This window comes from Pseudophryne corroboree, chromosome 6 (assembly GCF_028390025.1).
Source record: "Pseudophryne corroboree isolate aPseCor3 chromosome 6, aPseCor3.hap2, whole genome shotgun sequence".
Classification (NCBI taxonomy): domain Eukaryota; kingdom Metazoa; phylum Chordata; class Amphibia; order Anura; family Myobatrachidae; genus Pseudophryne; species Pseudophryne corroboree.
This window is the reverse complement of record NC_086449.1, coordinates 235,915,717-235,923,251: the sequence shown is the minus strand read 5'-3', so window position 1 is coordinate 235,923,251 and position 7,535 is coordinate 235,915,717. Positions and strand designations below refer to the sequence as shown.

General features: G+C 40.3%; 2 pseudogenes; both read left to right on the top strand.

The window, feature by feature from the left end:
* The first annotated feature begins 956 nt into the window (after positions 1–956).
* LOC134937400 (5S ribosomal RNA) lies at positions 957–1,075 on the top strand (annotated as a pseudogene).
* A 6,115-nt stretch (positions 1,076–7,190) lies between these two features.
* LOC134937399 (5S ribosomal RNA) lies at positions 7,191–7,309 on the top strand (annotated as a pseudogene).
* Positions 7,310–7,535: the final 226 nt, after the last annotated feature.

Genomic DNA, 7,535 nt, shown 5'->3' with positions numbered 1-7,535 from the left:
TCAGGTGATCAAGCTACCTGAGCGAAACGTACGTCACTTCCGGTCCCGGTGTCCGAACTTCCGGGCGCTCAGACCGCAGACATCGGCCCCACAGCTCCAAGTTCAGCACACCCTCTCCCTGGCTGGAAACCTCTACCTACAACTGCGGGACAATTCAGGCCTCACACTGCCCACCAATGCATGCAGGCATTAAGGTATGAGCCGCACACAGTGAGGCACTTTCTTTTCAACTTCCACCAGGGGGGACTCCTATACAGGCACAGCATAACTATTCCTCCAAAGTGTCCAAACAATTCAGGGGCACAGTGGGAGGTAGCATTTATCCTTTATGTAGATTTATTAACTGCATTAGCTGTGAATACCTGAGGTGCCCAGCTCAAGGGTGTCTGTTCTCCCCTTTCTTTCCAATTTTTTTCCATTTTTCTTTATATTATGATTCTCAGTGCAACAAAAACTATTTGCTTATTTGGAAAAATGGCCTCCCCCTATGCAATCTGAATGTCTAGTATTAATATTATGTGATATCTGGCCATAGGAACATTCAGCATTTGTATTACATTGTTGTTGTTTTTTGCTTATTATACATATCCAGCTCAGGGGATCAATCCCTGTTGAATTATCATATTTATATGATTGGTACTTTTTTTTCTTTTTTTTCTTTTTCTCATTCAGCATCACAACCATTAGAAAAATATGATTGTTTGATATCCAGTCACAGGAAGATTCAGTATATGCTTTAATAGAATATATTTTTTGCTCCTTGCACAAATGTGATTTAACAATAGGAGTTTCATATGGGGGCAACAAACACCCATTAGAATACGGTGTGGTTTTTCATTACACAGAATCATTTATATTTCATTCAGGGGATTATTCCCTGTCAGACTATCATATCCATAAAATCTGCCTGTAGTAACCGCACACTGGAATTGATTGCACATGCTGGAGATTTACTCACCTACGATCAAACCGCACTGAGTATGCCCAATCTCGTCTGATCTTGGAAGCCATACACTGCAGGGCCTGGTCAGTACCCGGTTGGGAGACCACCAGGGAATACTAGGTACCGTAGGTATTTTACTCTAACATCATTTGAGTCTTTCCAGTTCTCTGTGCAGTCCCAGACATTGAATTTTCACTAATATATAATTCTGATATTCTGACATGGGATAGCTGGACCCAATGGAGCAGGTTTACTCCCACAAAGATTTTTTCAATCCAAAATTGGAGTAATTTTTGGATCACTAAGGGATTAAACATATTTTCGCCTTTCTAATTTCTATCGCCCAAAATTTGTTGCAATTATCTATATTCGCTTTCTCCCTTTTATCAAGCATATCTCAATAAAAGTTAAGTATTAATATACTCATATTTTCATAAATCATCACTTTCTTATATTTTTTCTAAGTGTGCCCTGGAAAAGGCATATAGCTGCTTTTGTCTTTTGCTCTTTCTTAAGACCACTTTTTCCATATAGTTTACTGAACTATTTTCCGGGAGCACCACCAACCCATTGCTGAATTTATTTGTTTGTATAGTAAGCATAATGTTGGTTTAACAAATTACTAAATTAATATAAACATTACTAATACCGTATTCTGTGCAGATTTACCAATTTCTTAGCAAGTTGATCATACTGAGGTCTATCTCAGCTCTCAATCTAGCACAAATCTAGATTCATTCAGAGATATACTCACTATCTCCACCGCCATACTATGACCAGTTTCAATCTAAAAACAGAATTGAGCGCAAAGCGCAGAATAGATGACTTAGAAAATATTTTTCCAACCGGGGACAATACCAGTGACCCAGACCCAAATTGGGAAGAGGAGATCTCAAAACTAAAATATATCCTACAACGACAAACTCGTACCAACTGGGATTTAAGAAGCTTGGAGAATTATCAAAAACAAAAAATTGTACCCAGAGGCCTTAGGCCGAAACTCTTTCCGGCATTTGAATTATTTACCGATAGTCTCCATCAGGAATGGGAGACTACATTATTAAAATGCTCACATGAGTTAATTAACATTCTGATTAAACACAACAATCTTGTCCTGGATGATTGCACTAAAGAAATTGACAAAATAGCCAAAAATCTAGAACCTTGGGAACAAGACCTAAGATTTCAAAGTAATTTTGATAAAATCAAGAAAGAACTCAAAATATATGAACAAACTATAATCGACAGAAAAAAGAGCAAATTCCTAAGGGACAAAGGGGACTTTGTCAATCATAAAATTTTCCATTGGACTAGACCAATTAGAAAAGAACGATCCGTGGGTCATTCAAATACTCCCTCCTCATCGGAGGTGGATTTATCCAGCACAGATGAGAACGAAAGCTACACCCATGACCGCAGAAATACCTCAGCATCAAGATTGGACAGCAACTCATTGACTGGTTTTTTAGAACATACCAGGGGATCACGAGGCCACTCAACAAGAGGAAAAGAAAAACTCAACGTAGTAAGAAGAAGAGGCAGGGAAAAATGGGGCTCACCGTCCCCAAACCGATATCCCAGCCGCAGAAACCAGAATTGATCTCAGATCACAACAAATTCAAAATAATTAACCTATCAAATCACATTCTGACAGTGGAACAAAAGACAGTCTTGGAAAAGGGTCTAACATTTTCACCAACTAAAAAACTGAACAGATTTCAGTGGCAAGTTAATCTACAATTATTTGGACGTAAACTTTTACTAGCTAAATTTTTCTCTGGAAATGTAGAATCACCAGAGTCAACCTTTGATCCTGGAAACCTCTCATCACAAGAGAGGGATGCCCTGATGACACTAGAAGAACTTGCAGGATCCTCTGAACCAACATCTTCAGCACACAGCAAAAGAGCTATGTTAAAGAAACAATCTACCTTTTTCCCAAAAGACACCACATGTCCAGAGGTCAAAGTATTTACGAATCTGGTATCTCGGGACTTAGATAAATTATATTTAAACAGAAAACATTGTCGATCTACAGGGAATCTCACAATTAATGAACGTAAAGCACTCCGGGAGATTAAATCTTGGACTGACATAGTTCTGAAACCGTCAGATAAAGGTGGAAATGTAGTAAACTGTCCAACAGACCAATATCTACAACAAGCCAAAAAACAACCGGACGATTGTTCATGCTACCAGAGGAGTTTCTTTGACCCAACAGAAAATTATACAAGACTATACATGAATATCATTGATAGGGCCTATCAAGAAGGCACCATCTCCAAATCAGAACATGATTATCTTTCTGTCAATAATCCACGAGTACCGACATTTTACCTTTTACCAAAGGTACACAAGAATCTCAGAGATCCCCCAGGCAGACCAATTGTCTCAGGCAATGGTGGCCTCCTTGAAAGGGCCTGCATCTTTTTGGACACACATCTTAGAGACCATGTGTTAGAACTTCCATCATACACAAGGGACACGACTGATGTCCTAAAGAAAATCCATGATATACAACTAGAAGACACACATCTACTTGTCAGCCTCGACGTCGAGGCATTGTATACATCTATACAACATGATTTGGGCATCAAAGCAGTTGAGCATTTCTTGAGGATGAAGGGGATGGATGACTTTCATAAATTTCTAATACAATTACTTCATTTTGTACTAAATAAAAATTACTTTACTTTCAACAACCTCTTCTACACCCAGGTAAGGGGGACAGCGATGGGGGCAGCCTGTGCCTCCACTTACGCCAACCTCTTCCTGGGTTGGTGGGAGAGGGAATTTGTTTTCTCAGATGACCAAGAAGAATATACCAAACATATAACACTCTGGACACGTTACATCGATGACATCCTCATCATATGGGATGGCACACAGGATGAACTCTTGGAATTCATCAAGAAACTGAACAACAACACCCTCAACCTCACCTTTACTTGTGTATATGACAGGGACAGCATATCATTTTTGGATCTCCGAATCTACAGAGACAGCAACAACATGATCTCCACAGAAATCTACAGAAAAAATACAGCTACCAACACCCTACTACATCAAACTAGCTCGCATTTTCCTCCGACCATAACTAATATTCCCAAAGGAGAATTTTTACGCCTCAAACGAAATTGCTCCAGTGATGAAATCTTTGAGAAAAGAAGTCAAGAAGTAACACTCAGACTGAAGGAACGTGGATACAGTATGCGGTCAATCAAAAAAGCCAAGAGAACACTCATCCATACTAAGAGAGAATCTTTAAGTTTTCATACCAAAACACCCACGGAAGAGTCCCATACCATAAGATTTGTGGGGGACTTCTGCGAAGAATGGAGGGAGATTAAATCAATCCTGCAAAAACACTGGCCTATCATACTTTCAGATGAAGATCTAGCCAAAAAACTTAACACCAAAATAGATATAAGTTGGAGAAGATCACCTAACCTAAAGGACCATCTTGTCAACAGCCATTATGTACAAAAATCAGCGAGAGAGCCGATAAAGCAAGGAAGCTATCCATGTGGCAATTATAAAATCTGTCAACATGTGATCAACAAACAAGAATTAAAGGACAGATATGGTGAAAACATGAAAATAAATGACTTCTTTAACTGTAGAAGCAAAAATGTCATCTACTGTATTTCCTGTCCATGTGACTTGAAGTATATAGGGATGACAACACGAATGTTGAAAATCAGGACACTCAAGCACATGAGTAACATCAGGAATGCTGAAAGGAATCAACAAAGGATGCAACAGCTGACAACCATATCAAGAGATTTCCTGACACACCATTCCAGCTCAGTACAGGATCTCAGAATACATGGCCTAGAACAGATCAGACCAGGAATAAGAGGTGGTGATATTACACGCATGCTCCTTAGAAAAGAAAGTGAATGGACCTTTAAACTCAATACGGTGGCTCCAAAAGGACTCAATGAATACCTTAATTTCAGTGTTTTTTTTGCAGGAATAACGTCATAGCTGAATAGTCAAACTCTTAACCAGGTCTCTCCATGAACACTCACTCACCACCACCTTCACCAACCCTACACAATAAGGTAGCGACAGGTCAGCAAGCTTTCTCTCACCTTTTTTTAGCACCTTGAACACTCCAATGGATTTTATGTTCTTTCAATTTTAGCACAGAGTGCACCTCACCCTTGGTATACCCCTCCACAATTCCGATCACCTCCCCCCATACACCCACATTTCCTATTACACTCCCACCAGAGCCCCTTCCCGTTCCCACTCATACTATCACACACAACTCCTTAGTTCGTCACATCCACATACTTACCATTTTTCATACCACACACATCCCCTTCCCCCTTACAATCCTCAACATCTAACTAAAACCCCCCCTCCCCCTTTCTTCCCCCCCTTCTCTTCACATCCCTCCCCCTCCCTCCCCCTCCCTATTTGGCCCCCCTCTTTTCCCCTTCCCTTTCACTTACACACTCACAAAACCCTCCTCCGCCCCTCTCCCCCTTTTTCTCACACACACTTACACACACACACACACACACACACACACACACTTACACCTTCACTCCTCACCTTTTTCCCTATACACACAATTCTCCATCATCTTCATCTACATACACATTACACGACTCCCCCCCCTTTTTCCAACCCCCTCCCTCCCCCCCTCCCCAACCCCTCCTCCTTTTCCCATAGTCACATATTTTTCATCCCAATCAGAACCACCAATACTTCCAGTCACCACATTCCATATCACAGCCCTCACCCTTTCACAATTCTTTATCCACTCACAGTTATTTCCTTACACACCAACCTACACTTTAACACATATTCATCAATAAAATCATAATCTGGTCTGGTATAAACAAAGACCATATATTAAAAGTAACAGCAACAAAACATCCAAGATAAAAAATTATTTGTGTTTAAAAATCATTTTTGTTAGCCCCCCCCTTTTTTTTATAAACCTTTTTTCCATGTTTAAATGGATTTTAGCACTATCCCAGCAGTTCCTCATTATGATCATTATTTACCCCTATTTATTTTATAATTCTCCAAGCGCTTTTCACAATTCTTAAAACTAAGGTTCACAAATTACATGTATTTATACTAATAAACACTATTAACTTCCTCTCTAAACATCCCCTGCATATGTCTGTATAAACAAAGCATGAGACAGTTTACTTTATGACGTCAGTCCCAGCTGGTCCGCTTTCACACACGCCTCCACACACACCTCTGTGTCTGGTAGGCTGGTCCTCAGCATAAGTAAGGCGGCTGTGAGCTCTGGGAGCAGGTGATCAGGTGATCAAGCTACCTGAGCGAAACGTACGTCACTTCCGGTCCCGGTGTCCGAACTTCCGGGCGCTCAGACCGCGGACATCGGCCCCACAGCTCCAAGTTCAGCACACCCTCTCCCTGGCTGGAAACCTCTACCTACAACTGCGGGACAATTCAGGCCTCACACTGCCCACCAATGCATGCAGGCATTAAGGTATGAGCCGCACACAGTGAGGCACTTTCTTTTCAACTTCCACCAGGGGGGACTCCTATACAGGCACAGCATAACTATTCCTCCAAAGTGTCCAAACAATTCAGGGGCACAGTGGGAGGTAGCATTTATCCTTTATGTAGATCTATTAACTGCATTAGCTGTGAATACCTGAGGTGCCCAGCTCAAGGGTGTCTGTTCTCCCCTTTCTTTCCAATTTTTTTCCATTTTTCTTTATATTATGATTCTCAGTGCAACAAAAACTATTTGCTTATTTGGAAAAATGGCCTCGCCCTATGCAATCTGAATGTCTAGTATTAATATTATGTGATATCTGGCCATAGGAACATTCAGCATTTGTATTACATTGTTGTTGTTTTTTGCTTATTATACATATCCAGCTCAGGGGATCAATCCCTGTTGAATTATCATATTTATATGATTGGTACTTTTTTTTCTTTTTTTTCTTTTTCTCATTCAGCATCACAACCATTAGAAAAATATGATTGTTTGATATCCAGTCACAGGAAGATTCAGTATATGCTTTAATAGAATATATTTTTTGCTCCTTGCACAAATGTGATTTAACAATAGGAGTTTCATATGGGGGCAACAAACACCCATTAGAATACGGTGTGGTTTTTCATTACACAGAATCATTTATATTTCATTCAGGGGATTATTCCCTGTCAGACTATCATATCCATAAAATCTGCCTGTAGTAACCGCACACTGGAATTGATTGCACATGCTGGAGATTTACTCACCTACGATCAAACCGCACTGAGTATGCCCAATCTCGTCTGATCTTGGAAGCCATACACTGCAGGGCCTGGTCAGTACCCGGTTGGGAGACCACCAGGGAATACTAGGTACCGTAGGTATTTTACTCTAACATCATTTGAGTCTTTCCAGTTCTCTGTGCAGTCCCAGACATTGAATTTTCACTAATATATAATTCTGATATTCTGACATGGGATAGCTGGACCCAATGGAGCAGGTTTACTCCCACAAAGATTTTTTCAATCCAAAATTGGAGTAATTTTTGGATCACTAAGGGATTAAACATATTTTCGCCTTTCTAATTTCTATCGCCCAAAATTTGTTGCA